The sequence below is a fragment of the Protopterus annectens genome, chromosome 8.part0 (assembly GCF_019279795.1).
Source record: "Protopterus annectens isolate FY-2018-M chromosome 8.part0, PAN1.0, whole genome shotgun sequence".
NCBI lineage: Eukaryota > Metazoa > Chordata > Ceratodontiformes > Protopteridae > Protopterus > Protopterus annectens.
Window position 1 is genome coordinate 1,318,441,026 of NC_056741.1, and position 21,481 is coordinate 1,318,462,506.

At 40.3% G+C, this 21,481-nt stretch overlaps 1 protein-coding gene across 1 annotated transcript in view; it reads right to left on the reverse strand.

The window, feature by feature from the left end:
• The window catches only part of LOC122809382 (myb-related transcription factor, partner of profilin-like), a 107,132-nt gene extending 95,500 nt beyond the window's left edge, over nucleotides 1-11,632 (reverse strand). Inside the window, exon 1 of the mRNA XM_044080837.1 lies at nucleotides 11,549-11,632. The gene's annotated coding sequence lies outside the window, so the exon portion shown is untranslated. The remainder of the gene's footprint in view (nucleotides 1-11,548) is intronic.
• Nucleotides 11,633-21,481: the final 9,849 nt, after the last annotated feature.

The following is a 21,481-nucleotide window of genomic DNA, read 5'->3' on the forward strand; positions in this document are numbered from 1 at the left end:
CAAATACACATTCTGTAAAACATAACAGAAAGCAGGTGCACGTCTCATTGCTGAGTATGATACAGTAATGGCTGAGGATCTGTATACTTTGAAGCAAAATAATGTGGCAAGACTCCTGCACTGGGGATTGTGCAAACGCTACAAAATAGAAGTAACTGAGAAGCACTGGAAACATGAGCCACAAAGCAATATTGACAATGATGTTTATATCACATGGGATCACCCATTACCGACAGTTCAAAAATAGATGCAAGAAAACCAGATAGAGTAGCCCAAGAAAAAAGACAAAGGGAGTGTTGATCCCACAAAATACTAAACCCACCCTGTACAGTGTTTTACATACCAAGAGACACAAAGTCTTAAACATTTGGATTTACAAGCAAACATTAGATCATTGTGAAAGAAAGATACCCAGACAGTTCCAGTACTAATAGGAAAAACAGGATGGACTAAAAAAATAAAATTTACTTAAACAATATTATACTTAAACATCCCCCGATATGTGTAACCCTTATGAACTACAGAAAGAGGTAATTCTGGGCACATTTCAGCTGCCGAGAAGTACACTTCTGACAAACATTAAAGACTGAAGTAAAACTGATTTAATGAACTTTAATCATACCCTGATATGGAATGGATCCATTCCCATAATGGTACTGGAAGCCCACAACACTTGGAGAAGTTACACTGAGGGATGAAAACTTTGTAAGGCTTAAGATGTGACATCATCATCTTTCGGCTTTTCCCGTTAGGGGTCGCCACAGCGGATCATCTCTTTCCATTTCTTCCTATCCTCTGCATCTTGCTCTGTCACACCAACCGCCTGCATGTCCTCTCTCACCACGTCCATAAACCTTATCTTAGGCCTTCCTCTTTTCCTCTTACCTGGCAGCTCCATCCTTAGCATCTTTTTCCCAATATACCCATCAACCCTCCTCAGCACATATCCAAACCAATGCAATCTCGTCTCTCTTGCTTTGTCTCCAAACTGTCCAACATGAGCTGACCCTCTAATATACTGATTCCTAATCCTATCCATCCTAGTCACACCAAGTGCAAATCTTAACATCTTTAACTCTGCCACATCCAGCTCTGACTCCTGCCTTTTTGTCAATGCCACGTCTCCAACCCATATAACATAGCTGATCTCACTACCCTCTTGTAGACCTTCCCTTTCACTCTTACTGGTACCCATCTGTCACAAATCACTCCTGACACTCTTCTCCACTCATTCCACCCTGCCTGTACTCTCTTCTTCACCTCTCTTCCACATTCACCATTACTCTGACTTGTTGATCCGAAGTACTTAAACACGTCCACCTTTACCAACTTTACTCCCTGCATCCTCACCATTCCTCTACCCTCCCTCTCATTTATACATATATATTCTGTCTTAGCCCTGCTGACCTTCATTCCTCTGCTCTCTAGAGCATATCTTCACCTCTCCAGAGTCTCCTCAACCTGATTCCTACTCTCACTACAGATCACAATGTCATCTGCAAACATCATAGTCCGCGGAGCGTCCTGTCTGATCTTATCTGTCAACCTGTCCATCACCACTGCAAATAAGAAAGAACTCAGAGCTGATCCTTGATGTAATCCCACCTCCACCTTAAATGGATCTGTCACTCCCACTGCAGTCCTCACCACTGTCATACTACCCTCGTACATATCCTGTACCACTCTTACATACTTCTGTGCCACTCCCGACTTCCTCATACAATACCACAACTCTTCTCTAGGCACCCTGTCATATGCTTTCTCTAAGTCTACAAAGACACAATGCAACTCCTTCTGACCTTCTCTGTATTTCTCCAATAACACTCTCAGAGCAAACATTGCATCTGTAGTGCTCTTGCCTGGCATGAAACCATACTGCTGATCACTAATCATCACCTCCCTTCTTAACCTAGCTTCTACTACTCTTTCCCATAACTTCAAGCTGTGACTGATCAATTTTATCCCTATGTAGTTAATGCAGCTCTACACATCACCCTTATTCTTAAAGAAAGGTACCAAAACACTTTTTCTCCACTCCTCAGGCATCCTCTGACTCCAAAATTTCATTAAACAATGTAAGGCTTAAGATGTGACATTCTCCTCAAAAACAGATAAACTGTTAGGGAAGGAGAGTAAAGCATGTCTCCAGTGAAAAACAAGGCAAGAAATCAGAAGTATGTACCTTTATAGAAGAATACATTCTGACCCAGCAAGTGTATCAAACACACTTAAACCACAGTCAAGCAGACCAATTGCAAAACCTTCCACAGGGCATCACTAAAGGAATCTTTTATACTCAAATACGTATGACTTACTGGTGTCAAACTTCTGCATCTCCTGCAAAATCCTAACCATCTCCCCAGAAAACAGTTGCATAAGGCACTCAAGTTTCAGTAAACACACTGTCAAATACAGACTATAAAGCCTGTATTGCATCTTAGAATTTCCCCCAGCCTTTTGATGCAGTTAATAAAATTAAGAGAAAGGAATGTAAAATGTAAAAAAAAATAAAAAACAAAGCCCATGTTAAATGCTCAAATGCGTGTTTAACATGGACTGCTACGTACAGAGAGTGATGCAGTGTGTTTAACACTGATTGCTGCAGAGAGAGAGGGGTACAGTAGTGTGTTTAATGTTGACTGCCACACTAAGGGAAGAGGTACAGCATTTTTGTGCAGGAAGAAATGCTAGACGGACAGGAAAGAAGAAGAAACTCAGCTTGTTAAGATCTTAGCCAGACTTCTATCAGTTCATCTTAATCCCTGTATCAATTTGTCTCAGCGTAACCTGTCCTTAGCTCGTATCACAGTTATTCTGTTTTGCAACACCAATATTCCTTCTTCCAAAACATAACATAATCAAACAGCAGAGCTGAGCCTGTTGTAGTCTTTAAATAATATAAGCAAACACTTTAGTTGGTAACCTGCTTCCTCAGCCAGTCTTCTACCCTAGTTCCAGCCATAATGACTGATATTGCTTGTTATTCCAGTGTAATGAATGGCATAGAATTCAATTAAACTGAAAAGAAATGTTATATGTGGCTAATGGATCTTCTTTTAGCCTTTCAGAACGTACTTTAATACCTGAATGTAATCATTTTTCAACTCACAAAAATATTCCCCCTTCTTTACATATGAGAGCCTTAACATCAATGCACTCATTAATGACCAAATAACATCTCTATGCTACTTATGACGTTTAGATTAGGTAAATATGATAGTTTTAAACTTAAATAAGACAAATTCTACCTCTTTGTAGTATTACTGTTTTTATTTATTTATTTACAATTTCACAACTGGCTAAGTTTAAATACACTCCACACATCTAGTTGCCAAGTACCCAGGTCATGTCTTGCAAGACATGACCTGGGTGCATTTCTGTTTACCTTGCTACTGTTTTTTTCCTGTTATTTGAGTCTGCCCCACCTCCCACTAAGGCATTAAGCCAAAAGTTTCTCAAATCCTAACCACAGGAATTTAGCTCCAGCCTGTCTGTCTCTGGCTTCCGTCCTTATGGTAATTTGACCTCCAAAGTCCCTCCATCCCCTCTTTCATTGTCTGTTGTGTAACCTATTAAAGTACTTTCCCAGCCATTGTTTTCCATATAACCATAATACTAAGTTCCCACCCAGCAAACCAGTATTGTACTTGAGCAAACCTTCCATACTTAAAATTGTCTCCTGCTCTATTTTCCCAGATCTCCCATCTGCTTGGCATCTCAGCCATACTCTGAGGGGGTCTTGAGTTAATCCTGCTCCATCCTTCATGGACAAAATATTTACTTTATTGTTTTACACTTCAGTTAACTGTTTAAGTGATACTTTATTTCAGCTTTATTTGTTGATTTTGTCTTTAAATCATTCTAAAGGTCTCTAATACTTGAAACTGCCTTGTCAAGGTAGTTTGTTTAAGTTGTTTTGATGTAACATTACACTCACAAGAAATCTTTCTTGGTGTTATTACATCAAGAGGTTAGCAATGTCCCGTACGGACACAAATACCCAGAAAGTAAATTTTATCTATAAAACTTCCCTTATAACTAAAACCTATAACTTATTCCAGCTAAAACATAGCCATTGTCCAGAGACAAGCTTACAGCAGCTAGTTTGCACATTAAACAGCACTACTATCAAACCTTAGCACAATCTAGCCTAGTCTAGTGGTAAGATCCAGAGACCACACCATAAAACCTCTATATGATGCAGTCCACAAACTATAGTAGCCCAGCCCATAGCCAGCTTGGTAGATATGGGCATCCTGAGACAATCTAACAATTGCCTCATGTTTACAGACAACCATTTAATCCCTAAAAAAATAAATACAGTATGCAAGAGATGGACACATACAATTTCACCAGAGGAATAATCTCGCATACAAACAAGGTTGTAAGAGCACACACACACTACATCCACCACACAATGTTCACCACACACATAAACCAACCTATTCTGAGGCACTAAACAGCAATCTTCCCAAACCTCAAAGACCTCCTAAGCCTACAAAATGGTAAAAGCTCTCCTCAGCCATCTCTAAAGCACTCACCAAAAGTAACACCAAACACCACGCTTACTCCTACACCCAGTGGAGCCCCAAGTGCAAAGCCCAGAAGGCAAGCCAATAGGGAAGTCCATTGTATGACACGCACATGCCCCACTAACCAGACTGAACAAGGAGATGATGATGATTAGCTGCTTATCTGGAGCCAGGATCCACTGAGTTATACATACACTCAAGTCACTACATCACAGGTGCCAGTATGACTGTCACTCACGTGGACATTAATGTCCTGAGATGTACTTCCCTGGACTATATGATGGAAGACATTGTTGATCTCTCTGAATATGTTTCTCAGGCAAATATGTGCCTTGCATTGACTAGCATTCTACCTTCACTAAGGATGACTGAATTCAATAACTGGCTGAGTTTCTGGTGTCTTTCCACAGGGATTCAATATCTGTCAGCATGGAAGAACATGGTTAACAGACCATGTTCCTTTGTAAAGGATGGTCTGCATGTATCCCCTTGGCTTCTTAATATTGGCTAAAACTTCATTCACCCCTTAGAGCCTTTTTAGTCAATGCCAAATTTACAAACCTACCGACACAGCAAATAAAACCCAAAGAAACCTAAAGGTATTACTGCTCAATGCTAGGAGCCTAGACAAGAAACACCACACCTTACAAGCTCTCCTCACTCTGGAGAATATAGACATCTCTGCCATTACTGACACATGGTTTAAATACACAGAAAGTACTATGGCAGTGCAAGGCTTCACTGCCTTCCACACAGTTAGACCATCAGCTGCACAGACACAGACAAATGGTGGAGGAGTTTCAATCTATATTAGCAACAAGCATAACTCTAAGTTGGTTAAACATGACGATGCCATGGAAATTATCCATATGCAAATCACCATAGACAAAGTCGCATACAAAATCCTAGCAAGTTATAGGTCACCCTCTATGTTCATAGAATCCCACAGCTCATACCTAGGCCTACTGGAGACACTCACCATTAAACCAAATACCCTATTCATGAGAGACTTTAACTATCCCTCTATAGACTGGGAAACATACACTGACTCAATAGGCACAACAATTCCTGAACTTTATTAATACACTGGACCCAATCCAGTTTGGCTTTGTCAAGGGAAACTTATGCCTACTAAACCTCGTGGACTTCTTTGTGGTCACCAAGGCAATGGATAAGGGGAAAATGGCACATACTACATACCGTGACCTGGCTAAGGCATTCAGTACAATACCCCACTCAGGTATAGGTGAGAAACTCACAGAACTGAGCATAAACCTCCTATATAACTCACCTTATTGCCAGCTGGCTCAAAGACAGGACCCAGCAAGTCAGGATTGGTGATACCACTTCCACTAAGAGACCAGTCACCAGCAGAATACCTCAGGGCTCCACACGGAGACAGCTCCTATTTGGAATCTACTTCTCAGAGGTAAAGGCTAACTGCAAACTGGGAGCTATCATAGATTCCCCCCAAGACACAAACATCTTACAAGAGCTTTTAACACAGACAATGACTACTGCCAAAGTCACAGACTAAAACTCAATGCCAAGAAATGCATTAAAGTGCCTTTTGGGAAAATTGTTACACAGGCTAATTGCTCCATCAATAAGACACCCCTAAATGTTGAACCAGTAGTAAGGGATCTGGGAGCATACGTAGACAGTAATCTGGCCTTTGACCAACATGTGGCCAAGGTAGTAAGAAAATTATTGTATGTTGCCCAGCTTATAAGTAAGGGCATGGCATCCAGATCCAAGGAAGCTATACAGCCACTTTATTCGGCCTTCATCAGACCAGTCATTGAGTATAATGCCCCCTTCTGCATTTACCTGACCAGAGATATGGAACAGCTGGAATGACCACAAAAGTTCCTTACCAGAAGGATCCAGAGTATAAATATATTGTCCTATACAGATCACCTTAAAGTCCTATCTCTATACTCTACCGCCTAAATGTTACTGACAGGCAGTCTATGCCTGGCATACAAGGCATCCTCGGATCCAGCTCTGATGGACCTTTTGTACAGCCACAAAACAAATAGCATCAGAACCACTAGATCTGAATAATTAAATCTGGCTTGTGACATAAATAAGACATGTTGGCAATACAAATATATGTCTCAGAGGATCCCCATGCTCTGGAACAGGCTTCTCATCTGTGTGAAGCAGAGTTCATCACTGACCCTACTTAAGTGTAACCTTGCTCAATGGATGAGAAATTGGAAATTCACCTGAGTCTGGCCCCCAAGTCTTTAATAGACAGAGGTAGGCAGTAATGTCCAAACTAACATACCCCACATAATATCTAGAAACGTACTAACTAACATATCCCCTCCTAATAAATGTCCATGATACACAGGGACACAATTGGGTTGGATTGCATGGCTAGGCTTATAAAGGCCCTAGTGGTCATTAGCCTAGCATATAACTATGAAGTATGAACCTGTGAGGTCTACCTTAGATTAGTCTACTTGTTCAGTTAACAAAGAATGTAAAGATACTAAACAAGAGACAACAACTTACAATGAGGCACAGAAAACTGAAACTTGCCATGCCTTTCTATAATTTAAGGCTACACCAACCAGCTACCTCTCATGGTTGGGTTTCCCATGCTAAACTATGACTGATGGCTAGTTGATGAAGGTAACGTAGATAAAGATACCACTGCTATGTAGCTATGCAGAGGAAATCAACAAACTTCTCCCCTACTATGAAGCACATGTAAGTTTGACCTCAAGACTACAGCTCAGATTTGAATGCATCGCATCACAGAGTGAGAAAGCTGTACTTTTCACAGACAATTTTACCACATAACTACACAGTGGTAGTAAAAGGATAAAAAGAAAAAAATTCAAAAAAACAAATTCATCACTTTACCAAATCACCCTGAAGTGGTACTATGGCACAAGGCTTAGGAACTGCTGCTCTAAGCTCTTGAATGATCGGCAAAAGGAAAACAGCCTAATAAATTTCCTTTCTTCTTTACTGTTTGAGATGTACATATACATTTACTTACATACATACATATACATAGACAGTCACACACAAGTCGGCACACACAGATTTATACACACACACACACAAACACACACACACACTCTGTCACTTGCATATTTATATATACACAGACACGTGTACACTGAGAAGCAGACATTTCACAACTGAGATCTCTTAAGATACGGGGTGCTTCACTTTTATGACACATTTTTATTTGCTGTTGATTTATCAACACAAAATGGATAACCTGATTTGTGCATCTAATTATATATATATATATATATATATATATATATATATACACACACACACACACACACACAGAGGGAGGGAAAGAGAAAAACAGAAGGGGGGGCTTCTGTTTTTTAACTCAGGCAAAGCTTCAAAAATTCACAGTATCCCGTAGAAGCCAAGCTGTAGTGATGTGGGGCTTCAATAAGGCTGTCAGACTGAGGCTGACCATGTGACCCAGCAACCAAAGACTGTGAGGATGGACTCTTATTGAGCACTAATGTGTCACCACCATAAAGTTATTTTTTAAAGAAGTGACAATAGTGAAAGAAATATTCTGCAACATTTTTCACTCTAACAATCAGGAAAGGCATTATATCCTACAAGGGCACTGGGTGTGGCATGGGTGATAAAAGTAAACAGAACCTCACCAACTCCAGTGTTACTTCATACATGCTATGTTCAGAACGGACTTAATAATTAAGGAATTTACAGAAGTAAGTCCCTTTCCCAAGTTCCTCCATCCTAAATAATGGAGACAACCTAAACTGGAAATACAATAACAATCTCCCATTAAGTAACCACCATCATAAATGCCAAAAAAGAAAATATTCATAAGCAGCACATGGGTTTTATAAACAGTTGGCAAATGTACAGATTGCCATGATGAATATTAACAGCAGAAGCTCTCACTATATTTTAAAAAAGCCATCTCTACACAGATCCAACTATGTATTCCCTTTAAAGACGTAGCAGACAGCTGGAGAAGAGTTCAAGCACTGACACACAACATAGTATCCCCATCAAAGGCACACACAAAGGGGATTGAATCAGCAGTGATGAGGTATTCACACACAGCCAACTAACACACAGCAAGGCACTGCACCAGCAGCAGAGTGACATTTATTATTCTGCAATATTAGCAGCGCAGTTGCTTTTACAGCCAACCTCATGTCCTTGCATCCCTATCACATGGATAAAAAAGTCACTGTGCCACTGCAATATTCCACTTCAAAGACATAAACAGATAATATGGACAGAACATGGTATATAATCAATAATGAGGTATGTACAACCAGTCATTGTCACATACTCACCCAACTGCAGCCATCTGCAAAATGCATGAAACATTGCCTGTAGTGGGTCAGGCATGGTAAGGTCTCCACTATATATACAGATGGAGAGGGGAGAGAGGTCATCATACCATATAGCTACCTTAATCATTTATGCATTAAAGGAAATAAGTAGCGAGAAAAGCAGTATACACACACAGCTCCCCCTCACAACACTGCACAAGGATCAAATACTGAAAACAGAATCACAAACAGAAATTGTATGCTATACTGAGACATTCAGACAAAATGAAATGCCATCTATGCTTAGGTAAGGCAAGACTCTGTAACTGCAACTATACCCCATGTTTCATTTTTTTTAGGATCACCATGACAAACAACCAGTATTTACAGTTATAACAGCCTGGAAGTAGAAATGCACTATGCAACATGTGCTTTGACTTTTACAGTTCACCACATCTTGACAGCTGAGGCAAAAAGCACAGATGCTCCTTTATGATTAGCATCCAAAATATATGACAGAGGCCTTGGTTAAGGGATTGGCAATAGGAAGCAGTGAGTAAGTGTGGTACCTTCATTTGACGTGAGGTTGATTCCCAGTTCCCACAATTTATAGAAGGTACCCAGCATGCTGAATTATACTGCATTGGACCTAAACATTACTTCCAACAGTCTCTTGTTGAATGATGTGCAACATACACACACTGAAGAGTTCATTTTTATAGCTTAGTATGCAAAGGAGAATGATAAATATTGAGCATTCAGAACAGGGTATACAACTGTACATTTTATTCAGTTCCTTGTTTCAGCAGTCTTTAATTTGTTTTTACACATGTTTTTTTTCCCTTAATATAACTGTAGTTCAGTGTACTCAGTTGTCACTCATGAGCACTGAAAGCACTTTCTAAATACACCATCCAAATAATTCATGGACAGTCGCTACTCCTAAAAACACCCCTGTCACACAATCACCCAGAAAGCAAAAACATATACCAAATTATTTCTTCCATTAGAATATATTTAGCCAACACTCTGCAAGAGCAATAGCAAGGGTTTTAAATTTGCCTCCCTTTCAGCTTAAAGTTTTGTAAAAGCCCTAGGGAATGTCACCTCCACTAGAGAGGCTCAGCAGAGACCTATGAAGTGCACAGGACAGGTATCACGAGGAATAATAATTCAGAAATGTTCAGCACAGAAACCTAAGGAATGCACTGAACAAGTTTCAGTATAAAAGAACAGACACACACCATCGTGATGTACATGTTTGGTGGCTGTAACTACAAATTTGCATTTTGTACTAGAGCAAAGGACTTAATTATTGGTGTGCATTCCTATACTAGTAATTTCAAATAATACAGTTCAGGCACTTAATCTTTGCACAGTGCTATCCCTCAGGGCTACACACACACACACACACACACACACACACACACACACACACACACACACACACACACACACATTCACACATACAAAACATGTCAATGCTTTTGAACTCACTTCACTCACTCTAAGCAAGCCCCCTAATTCTACCACAGGGGGCAACTGTAAGACAAATGACCAAAATATAGTATGTGTGTGTGTTTTGGGGGGCAGGAGACTGTCCAAATGTACCATCAAGGTGGCAACTTCTGCCATTTGTGCCTTATAGCAGGATATTACAAGGACTGGATCAGAGCATCAGGGGATACATGCCAGGGTTAGGAGACTGCCACATGACAGCATGAGAGAGAGAGCCTATTGCTCAAGAACAGCAGTGTTCCAAGACCACTGCAAAACCGCCCCCATCCTGTAAATCCAACATTACACACTTACAATTAGAGCAGCAGTAGTTTTGTTCAGCAATCAATATAAAATATCAGTGAATTCAAGTGACAATATTTGATGGGTTAGCAATACTGTTTTTCAGACAGGTTTTCACGAAGAACAGCTCTGCTCAAGTGTGTTACACCTGAAGCAGAGAATGTTAGCTAATGAAAACTATTTTCAAACTAATACCTGTAGTGAGCTTACAACAGATTTCCTGTTGCTGTGCTTTCTTTATTATCTGCCTGTGCTGCAGCACATTGATTTTACACAGTTCTCAAACTGAAGGCAAATAAACAAAACTGATCATTTGTAGCCTCTTCCTGCACATTCTTCACAATACTTTCTGCTTCACCTCCACTGTTGCAGTATTCACACAGAGCTGGTGAAAGAGAAGGGGTATGCAGCTGTAACATGCTTTTCTTTAAATATACTGACAAGCCAGTTATAATTCTTTTTTCTTCCTGGTTCACCTCTCACCTTTGTAGCACCCCACCCACCACAGTGTCCTGTTATTTCCATGTGATCATATATGTGTTGCACCCTACCTCAATACCCCCCCCCCCCCAGTGCAGCACAGGCCAAGCCTCCTGCCTCATCAATAGGTCCAGGAAGCATCAGGGCATCTCTACTCTTACTCTAGTCTGACTGAAGCACGACACCTTTCATGCAGTTCAAAGCAGCTAACCTCATTTCACATGTTTGCTCTGTGTGGACTGGCTTTTCCTACTCTGATCAGCTGAGCCTTCTCTTCCGCTGAACTCATTCCCCTGCTGAGACATTCATGCAGCTTATCTTTCTCTCACCCCTCCCTGTTCCATCTATTAAAACAGTGCTACTTCCCCTTTAACCCCCTGCTTTCTGCAGATTAAAAAAACAGAGAAGACGAATCTTTTAACTTAGACTCACCAACTTGCAGTGCCTGCCAGCTACACAGTTTCATGTCTCACAGACTTGACATCACAAGGGGCAGGCCTGGGTGTCAGTGTCGTGGGTGGGTGGATGGGTGGGGAGAGAAAATGATGACAATCCAAGAGAACTACCTCACTGCAAAATGTCTGATGGGAAATGTAGTTACTGTATACTAAGGCCTTTTAAAATCTCAGCAGGCAATAACATACTGCAAAGCTGACAGTCTCATGTTCATATGTAATTATAAAAAGTATATTCTCACCAAGTTATTATGCAATTATTTCTGACATAGCACTCTTTATTTCTTTATATAATAAAAGCAATTTATTCAAATTATTTGTAGTTTGACAGGGACTCAGAAAAAAATGTTCACATTAACTTTTATATCCAAAGCTAATGGTTTTATTATTCATATTTAGATCTTCAGCTCTTTAATAGCACCAAGATCTTGCTCTAGCCTAAATTATGTGTGTTTGTGTGTGTGTGTGTGTGTGTGTGTGTGTCCTCTCTTACTAAACAAATATAATTTGGTTGACTGAACAGAAAAACTGACACCCTTTCAAGTGCTTTATTGAAAAAGCATATTTAGACAATGTTTGCCTTATTTTAATATTAAGTGTGGGAGCTGATCATTTTGTCAGAGTTCATTTTATCATGCTGTATTGCATCTTGTTTGGTCGGTGAATGTAGAACAATGTTAAAATGAATTATTTGCTTCTGTGTTTGAATGTGTTTTATATGTACATAAGTGAATGTGTGTGTGTGTGTGTGTGTGTGTGTGTGTGTGTGTGTGTGTGTGTGTGTGTGTGTGTGTGTGTGTGTGTGTGTGTGTGTGAGTTGTTGGCAAGTAGTGTGAGATCGCTAATAGTAGTGTGAGATCGCTGACAATAGGGTAAAGGAGTTTTTTCCTTATTCCCCACTGTTCTGTGATCTTGGAGTTAGTATATTCAATTAGCAGGAGGTGTGGGGGAAGAAGGGCTTGCCCCTTGCACAATTTATTTATTTATTTATTCTTATTTTTGTCAATGTTTTGAGTCTTTCAATTTATTGGGTCGATACACTGAAATGTGAAATTAATAAATTTTGATGTGTCAGTGTAGACCCTTATCAGCTCTCTTTCCTCTACCTTCTCTTCTTCTGATATCATAATACAGTGACTATTTCCTGATCTATTTGGTTCAATACATCTTTTCTTTTCTTTGATTCTATACCTAGCTCCCATTTCAAGACCCTACTAACCCCAAACTTTCAGCTATCTGAACTCATCTGACACTAACCCACCATCAATGTAGTATCCTTCTAACACCTGTTTCAAATATCTGATGCCCAATGACTTCACCATACTCAAATTTTGTTACTCTTTGATTAAAACATTTCTCAAATTCTAAATAATGTGCTTGGACACTGTTGATAACTCCTTTTTTTTCCCACTTTTCCACTTTTATGTCTTTACTGTTCCATTTCTGTATGTATATATATATTTATATATATATATATATATATATATATATATATATATATATATATATATATGTAGTTTTTTAGTGCTAATTGTACCCCTGCAACAGGTTGTAACAAAGACAAACCGTACCCAGTTATATGTCCTTATCATTTATTGTAATGGTAGCAGCTGCTGAACAAGTAAGAACCATGTAACACCTAACACACAGGCTAGCCTGGGTACTGCAATTTAAAGTGGTTCTCACTGTGATATACATTACATCCCTCCCTAAAAGGGAGTTTTCTGATGTTAGGATGAATCAAGTGCCACTATGTATTTTTACACTTGTGTATAGTTATGTATTTGGAATATTGTTTAATAAAAAAAACTTCATGAACTTTTTATTAAATGACAGCCCAAATAAGTTTAGCATTTCCTACTGTGATGTTAACTTGGGGTAACGTATGTTGCATCCTTAGACTGTAATGGGCCATCTTCCCGCATGGTGCTCTCATTAAAGCCTATGGATGCAATACACATTTTCCCTACATTGCTATCACTATGGTTAAGGTTTACTGTTTTTCCTGAGTGACATCAGTGTATGGAAATCATATTTCTTTAAAGTGCTTTCTTGTTAAAAAAACAAGAAGAAAAATGCTCCCTAACAGGTAAAGGAGCTGTTCAGCAGTTTTTGCACAACATGCCGTGGTACTAAGGTAAGATTAGAAAACATCAAAAAATCACTTTAAGCTACATATTTTACTTGCACAACTTATAAAAAGTACTAACACTACTGTACTCTACGAGGATTGTCATGTAGACTTCAATCCACACAGTGGGGCGTATCATCAATTAAGCATTCATTATGTATTCAATTATATATTGCAGTTGAACTTATGTATTAATTACCATAATAGCTAATATAGTCTTTCCATTGTCTAAGCATCTTGAATAGTCTTCTAAATCTAGTAACACATACAAGTATGTCATGTTGTGAATAATCTTGCAAATCAGGCACAGTCTGACTGTCAGGCACTTGTGTCAACTCTTGGTGTAAACCTATCATGTCATACAGTGACAGCTTTTGGGAGCACTGAGAGCACTGAAATGAAAACAGTCTTGTTTTACAGAACTGTCTCCTGTTCCATCTCTGAAGATGTCCTTCCTTAGTCTTTGTTATGTAGGATCCTGGGGTATCTGTTGATTTGATGACAGCGGCTTCTTCCTTACCTCAGTGTGTTGTCATTTGAGCTTTGCACTCTTGGAAGAAGTGTAGACAATTTCCTAGCTACCTTATCATAGTAATACATTTGCTTTTGTGGAGCTTTTTGCCAAGCTGATCTAACATTTGGTAGATTGCTCTGGCTGTAATAGTACCAATGAAGTTGACAACTTTAACTTCACACTTCTCTCCATGAACATCTTTGAAGATGATAACCCAGCTTTTCACTCCCTTTCCTTCTGCCCTCTCCCACAAGCCCCTTTCAACATATTTATTACCACCCTTCAGGGCAACTGTTACCCTAGTCTTTTCTTAGTCAAGGCAAGAACCCTACAGCTCATTAGTTTCCTGACTGGGGAGAGTGCTTCTCAGTCCATTTGTTCCCCCTTTGGAGGCAAGATTCTGGAGCCAGCAGGACTTTATTTATATGCGGTGTCCCCACTCTCCACATAAGTGACTCCCTTCCCCATGGTGGTTGGTAACCTCTGCTGAAGCCAGTGTTCAGAAAGGCTCCCTATGCATGACTCCCCATGTTTTGGAATAGTTCTCCCTGGATTTTATGTGGCATGACCCATTCAGTCCAGTAGTGGCTACCAGCAGTCCCTCAGCTTTCTATTCGATTCAGTGATATGGCAAATCAACACCCGCCCCACCAGATGCACAAGCCAGCAAGAGCTGATCACTCCCATCTTTCCCTGCCTCAACCCTTCCAGTGACTGAGCATTATTTCTTCATATTGTCATACTGCTTTTGACCATCTGTACAGCGCTCTCTCTCTACATGCCTATTAGATTGTGGTTGTGCTGGACAGGTCATGATATAATTCAATACCATTCCTGTGAAAAGTTACAAAATTCCTGACATGCAAATTGTAGATTATTTTAAGGTGACATTCCTAATTCTATGTGTATTTACACATGCAACAAAGTACCTCATAGCCATATGACACAAGTACCGAGAGCAGCTCATATCCTCATATAAATATGAAGGAAATGTGGGGCTAAGAAAGGCAGACACTGGTGGACAGCAAGCAGAATAACACACAGAAGGACAAAAGGAAAGCAACGGAAGATAGGTGGGGAGAAGAGTATACTTTTGATGGATTTAATTTACTAGGCTATTGATCTTTGAGGATCTTTACAAACCTAGTCATATATTCCCATGAAGTTTTTAGCCCTTATATTTAAAATGCAAATTACCTAGAAATGAGTAAAACATTTACGTGCAGCCCCTATCCATGAGGGACAAGGTTGCTGAACCAGCAGTGAGTTTGCACTAACTCATCTATTCGCCTAGATTACATTTGAATAGTTTAAGAGAAGTACTTTGCTTTACACAAAGAAGATTCCAAGGATGTGGTATTTTCCATGTGCTACGTAACTATCCTCCAACATGTTATGCCTCCAATGGACTTGCAAATGTGCAGTAGGTCTAACAGGACAGTAGTCTGCTAGCCTATATGACACTGAAATGGAATATTTGTCAACACCTAATATCACGCAGCTATTAAGTTCAATACCCAGACTGTCAAAGATTCTACATGCAAACACATTATTTATGAGAACAGTATAATGATACAGAATACCTCAGTACAGACAAAAATTCAGCCATATGCACAGATATAAACCCTGTTATATTTTCTAAAATAAAAGAAACATACAAGGATCAAAGCTTTCATAACTGTGATAAAAGCCATAACCACTTTTTCAAGGTAAAAGGAGTGAACAGATACAGATGGGAGAATGACTTTAAACATTTGCCATGCTGTTTATTATCTTGACATGGTTTATGTGTCCACTTTCAACAAGCATATCTCCAACTATGTTCCATGCAAGTACATGTTCCATAAAGTACAGGATACATACATTTCTTACAAGGTTGCATTATTAGAAGAAACATTTACCACCTGCATTCTAAGCTCTAATGAACTCTAACAAAAGTCAAGCTGTTCTTTGAGAAAGGAATATGTGAAAACACTGCAGCAGTTTTAAGCTAGAAGTTTTATAAAACAAACATTAAGAAAATACATATTCACTACAACACTGAGAAGGGGGACAAGGCGTTGAGATGGTCCACGTCTTTTTTTATGATTTAGGCCCTTGATTTTCTTAGTAAGAAAGCATTGTGGGTGTTCAAGTTGTGTCACATGTTTGGACAGGTACATACCAAAGGGGGCAATATACAAAGTGATCAGGCTGATGAGTGCAGAATACAGTGGAATGATCACATCCCTGGACCATATTTTCAATAGCAAGTTGCGTAATACAAAATTACTTTCTTTTAACAGTGGATATGTGGTGATCAATGGACAGTTCCTTCTCTACATAAGTTCCCAAGTCCCTAACAACTGGATCAGTTTTTAGGGTGTGTTGTCAATGTGGGATTTCTTGGCATTTAGTTTTAGTCTATGGTTTGGACATCAACTATTGGTTATGTAATGGCACTCTTGGAGGTTCTTGTTGTCCTTTGGGGAGTTTACGATGGTAGCAGGTTACCAGTAATGTGCAAACCTGGTCAGCCATAAATCCTTAACAGTAGCTTTGACCTCTTAGAAGTAAATGCCAAAGAGGAGAGGCACAAGGACTGAACCATGGGATACATTGCTAGTGATGGGACTTTTAGAGGAGGTGGAGCAGCCCACCCTAACTTTCTGGGTTCTGCTTGTGAGCCAATTTGCTATCCAGTGAATTACATAGGGATTAACATTAAGTTGGGATAGTTCATCTATAATACCTGAGTGTGGGATGGTATTGAATGCCTTTGCTGGGTCTAAATATGCAGTGTGTACTGATTTGCCCTCATCCATTGCTTCAGTAATGTTCTTGAAGCCCAGAAGGGAGTCCATTCAGATGTCACATAGTGGAAGGTGAACTGAAGGGCTTGATAGTGGCCTTTGTAGTCACCTCTCAGGAGAGGAAGAAGAATCCTCATTTGACAGTGGTGCAAATGGGCCCTCTTGGGTCACCAAACAGGAAGTGTTGAGATTGATGAGAACCAAGGTGGATCACTAGCTGGATGTCGACTTGGCACCTTGTCCATCCTGTGGAAGGGAGGTGGTGTGATCCACAGCACCACTGACTCCAACTGGAGTGTTGAAGGATTCCTGGCACAAGACAGCCTCCATAGCAGATGTCATAGCCAGGTAACATCTCTGGTGACCTGATGAATAGGGCTGTCAGTGCAACCCAATCAACTGCACAAGGAGATGTTCCAGAGTGTCAATGGGGCCATCCTGGCCTAGGGACCATTGATAACCTATCAGTAGGAACAGTGATCAGTGTAGATAATTTGTGGTTGCCACCTCACCACAGTCTACACCATCCTAGTTCCTGTAGAAAAAGAAATAAAATGAAGCAAAGATACCAACATACCAAAGAAAAACAATGAAAGAAGAGAAACAAATAGAACAGAGTAGTAACATGTTATTAAAAATAGTACAGTACGGGCAAAAATACACTAGAGTTACCTCACTGCATGTCATGCCTCCATAAGCTCTTCCTCCTTGGCTGATAGGAATTTAAAACAAACAATAATGATAATAAGTGCAGTATATCTCTGACAACAGAAGACAATTACAGTTATGTGTGATAGGCCTAATGCACAGTGCCAGACTAGGTGGAGAATGTTTGCAATAAGTAGGTGTCTCCATCTCCCTAATCTCTTCTTCCCAATGGTACAGATTGTTGGGGTAGTGTCTCCTTGACACATAATACTTGTGTTGTACTGCTCACTAGTGCAAGCGATGCCAGTGACATCATTCACTGCCCTAGCACGCTGGTGACAGTTATCAATTTTGCATAGTGGGTCCTCATAATCCCCCAGCAGGTGCTCCTTCTGGTCACTTTGCAGTAGATGTAGGAATATCTTTACTCTTTTTGTTGCACTCTGCAGGATCTCTGTTGAACTCAGTCCCTGAAAAGGCCATGTCCACTCTCTAGATCTAAATGAGGTGAATAATGGTAGCCTAGTGTGCATAGTTGCATGTACAGGACTGTACAGGACACTACATGAGATGCATTGCCTAGCAGTATAATAGCACAAAGCAAATTAAAAATAGTATGGCCAAATTTCACAGTGGCTGTGCATACACACACACACACACACACACACACACACACACACACACACACACACACACACACACACTACATGATCTCCTAGACTGGGAATTGGCAGATATGAACACTTTAGCACCAACTATGGCTGACAGCACATTGAATTATAGCCAAAATTCAGAGACAGCTGTACTAAATCACCTCATTAGCATAACTACTGCATTATAAGGCCTGTTTTAGCATGATAAAAACTGCAGTTGCCATACTTTGGCAGACTAGGTTATGGCAGGCAACTCAGAGAATTAAAATCATAACTCTCACCTGTCCAGAATTTTGCAGAATAGTCCTGGTTTTTCCTCATGTTTTTGCCCTGTCCCTCGTAAAAATCTTGATTTTCTGGTAAATCCCTGAGGATTGCAATCAGTCAATAATGCTAGGCATTACAGTTTCATACTTCTTATTTTTCATAAAAGACATGCTGATGCAAAACCCGTTGTTTTATGAAATTTTTAAGTGAATCAGACGATTTCCCTGATTTTGTCTCTTAGTACCTGCCCCCCCCCCCTATTATTTTTGACAGGACTACTGGTAATGGAACTCAGGGCTAAGAGCACACAAGTATGCATGGAATCATCAGAGACAGTAACTGAGAAGGACAGTGTGTTGGGTGAATTAACACAGGGCATGGCAGAAGACTGACATGCTGAGGGGGGGGGTCAACCTCATAAGGCACATAGGGTAGGGCAGGACAGGTAGGACACCTGCTGGATATTTCAACCTGACCAGGTACAGAGTACAGGGAAGAACAGGCTGGAGTCCTACTGTTAGGAGGGATGCAACCTGATAGGGCACAAGGAACATGTTTGGCCTGGTCACTGTCCAGCTGTGTACTTTCACTACAATGTACCATATTCACATGGAATGCATGATATGCTACAGGGGATATGAAGCCTCCATACACCTGGGGCAGACTGTGCTGTCAATGCAGGCCTGAAGGACAGCAAGCACAGCTAACATACTTACTGATGCTACACTATGGCAAAGGGTCAGAATGGTTACACCACAATAGCACACAGGGCTGTGGCCACTGAAAGCAAGCTGAGGACAGTACAGAGACAATTGTTGGATGGCATGGACAGTCATACAAACACACACTGATCCACCTATGTAACCCACACACATGTACATACATTGTCATGGGACCAAAAGAGTGGCAATGTCTGGAAAAGTTCAGCAAAAGAGCGTGGAGGTACTACAGCAATCCCTCTGCACACATGACATACATATCTTTGAAAAGAGCAAAGCAGACAAGGCATTCTGGGGCTAGGTGTGCCCAAGACTAGTGCAAGTCACATATGCAATAGGTGTCCATAGCAGAACAACAGTAATGGTGTGTCACAGTATCACTGATTGTTACTCTCTGCCAGGGCAGAGGAAACTGACAGAAACAGGCTGACTACTTTGTGTAGACCAGTACACAGAGACATCTCAAAGAGATGGAAGAATTTGAGGCATCCCTCATCAGGTTAGGTAAAAGAATCCTCATAAATGTTGGCGGCTTGGAAGTGGAAGTTGGGCTGGAGAAGACTGCCCATGTATCTGTAGACTATGCACCAGGTTAATTGAAAAATGTGCCATTTCTGTACTACATTGGTTTACAATCATGAATGGATTACTTAAACAACCGTATGCATAGCTGCCATTTAGGGACATCAGGATTGCAACATAAACAACTTGCATGGTATATCTCTGCTCATATTCTATGTATTTGACTGCCATGAAACAGCCGGTGTGTCACAGTGGTTGGAGCCCATATATGATCCAGCATTACCACAGGTATGTCATCCATATGCATTCACAGGTTCTACTTATAGAAGAAACACCACAAGAGGCTGGAACATGCCTAATGCAAGCGGGTCACTGGTAGCTGATGATGATGATACCATGGCCAATGAAAAGTCCAATGACAATGTGGCACTGCCAGCAACACTAATAGTGGAAGGCACATTCACATCTATCACAGCTGAGATAACAGTGTTCAGTGCAGAACATCCTGTCCATGTCAGCCCCACCTACCCTGGTGAGGGATAACAGGAATTATTACATAGGAGTCACTATAATATATTGTACTGGAGGAAAGCACACATGTAGGGAATAGCAGTGTAGGTGGCTATCACCACCATGACTCCAGACCAGTCATAGACCTGACTGTCACTCTTGGCATCAAGATACAAGTGTGCAGGTCAGTAATCCATGTTTAGATGACCACTAATCATACTGTAGCAGAGATATTAAGTGTGATTCACAGGGTTGGCTTTTGGTACTGCCTCATGGTCTGCAGTTCCTAAATTAAAAATAATATTAAAGTCTGAAAGTTTACCAAAATTTTTAAATTAAAAATAATAGTTGACTTTCCAACTTTCTGTTTTATTGTTGGTGATCAGAACTCCATGTATGCACATGCACAAATTTCAGGGGAAATCCAAGACAAAATAATTAGGTCAGTCTGCTCTGGGCTGTTTTAAAGGGTTACCTTCTGAATTTCAAAGCTCAAAACTTCAAATTTCATATGATTGAAGATCATATGTTCAAAGTTTTAAAACTTCAAAATCCTGAACGGAGATCGGCATACAGCGCGGACTGGAAGATTTCCCTTCTCCTCACTGTAGTGTGATCTCGGAGTTGGCATATTTAAGTTGTGGAGGTGTGGGGGCACAGCCCTCTACATGGGGGGGTGCAGGGGGGCTTTCCCCCTGCATACACATGTTTTTACAGTGTTGGGTGGTGTTTCGGGAGGGGGTTCATGTCAGAAGAAAAATTCAGATGAGTCACATCTGCCTCAGGTGATGAAAAACTTTTTTATTAGCAGCTAACCAGATTACACATCATGTTGGCCAAGATGATCTCCTCCTCTGGTCAACTTGTTTACTGGCATCAACATTTATACTGCAAGCAAAACACCTTTTTGTTACATTTCTGACCGTTGACAGTTGGCTATGGAAAAACACCTGTGGTAAACATGTTTATCGAAAATTACCTCAAACCAACAGTTAGTGCAGAATGTTCAAGAAGTACAGAATGTTCAGTTCAACAATGGTAGCTCAAATTTTCCAGGACACACAGCCTGCTTCAGTAAATTAACTCTTACTCGGCCGTGCGTCCTTATCCCAGGCTTCACTAAGCTATAACCAAATCTCTTTATTCTGAAAAGC